Below are 1,366 nucleotides of genomic sequence, written 5' to 3' on the forward strand. Positions count from 1 at the left end.
ACTGATAGAATGTTGTTGAGACCAATAATATGTATTCTAGCTGATAATGTGTTTTACTTGATAGTATGTGTTCTGACTGATAGAATGTTGTTGAGACCAATAATATGTATTCTAGCTGATAATGTGTTTTACTTGATAGTATGTGTTCTGACTGATAGAATGTTGTTGAGACCAATAATATGTATTCTAGCTGATAATGTGTCTTACTTGGTAGTATGCGTTCTGACTGATAGAATGTTGTTGAGACCGATAATATGTATTCTAGCTGATAATGTGTTCTACCTGGTAGTATGCGTTCTATCTTTTAACCTCTTGGCGTAATGTATTTAATAACTTTAACCCCACCTTATTCACGTGAACCTATGCACTAAATAATCTTTATATTTCATAGTTAAGTGCTAGTTGTGAGAACATTTTTGCTGAAAAGTTTTAAAAGATATTTTGACTTTAGATTTTTCATTTCTTCTTCTTTTCTTTACTGTAAGTTATTTATTATATTAAGTTCATGACCCACCTCTATTCAGTATATAAGTAAGCTGGGAGTGCCACAAGTTAAACTTCAAACAAAATCAGATGGAAATTATGACACAGACACAATGAAATATGTTTAAACCCAGAATGATGTTTCGTAACATAAATTCTTTTAGTAATGTTAGTGATTATTAGAGTTGGTCCTATAGATTATATTCAAACACTGTAAAAAAAAAAATGATTGTTGTTTGGTTGGTTTTCAGGCGATAAAGGCATGGGGCCTTGTGGATAGGGTGTTGCACTTGTGAATGCAAAATCGTGCTTTTGACTTCTGACTCAAACAGTCGGTGCTGGTTTGTTTGTCTCCTCTGTAACTTTGCGCTTCAGCAAAAGAGACCAACAGAATAAAAACGTCCTGCATTGATTCATATAACTAAAATCTTTCAAGGTGGTGCCCCAGCCTGGTCGCAAGTGCAATGACTGAGGTATGTAAAAGATAAAATATACAAGATATATCCATTACACAGACATAAACGCTGCAAGTAGGATGTGACATGACATTTCTTAGTCTAATGGTTACACCACTGAAATGGTGGGTATGGCAAATACCAGGTTACCACTGAAATGGGAGAGTACTCACCTATTTAACTACTTCATTGTCATTTGCTGGCCTGATTGATCAAATCTGTAATTGAGGACATTCCGTTCATGGCCATCCAACAAAATGCAGCAGTTACTCTATGAAGGAGTCCCTAATTTACATACCAAAAGTGTTTAACACTATAAATACCAGCAGCCTGTCAAAGGGACTGTGTATATATATATATATATATATATATATATATATAAACAATTGCAGTGTGGAAGGTGTTTATAAGCCATTTAAAATAACATA

General features: G+C 34.0%; 1 protein-coding gene across 3 annotated transcripts in view; it reads left to right on the forward strand.

The window, feature by feature from the left end:
* The window catches only part of LOC106870451 (protein rolling stone), a 123,399-nt gene that overhangs the window by 57,313 nt on the left and 64,720 nt on the right, over positions 1-1,366 (forward strand). The gene's annotated exons all lie outside the window — the stretch shown is intronic.

This window comes from Octopus bimaculoides, chromosome 20 (assembly GCF_001194135.2).
Source record: "Octopus bimaculoides isolate UCB-OBI-ISO-001 chromosome 20, ASM119413v2, whole genome shotgun sequence".
Taxonomy (NCBI): domain Eukaryota; kingdom Metazoa; phylum Mollusca; class Cephalopoda; order Octopoda; family Octopodidae; genus Octopus; species Octopus bimaculoides.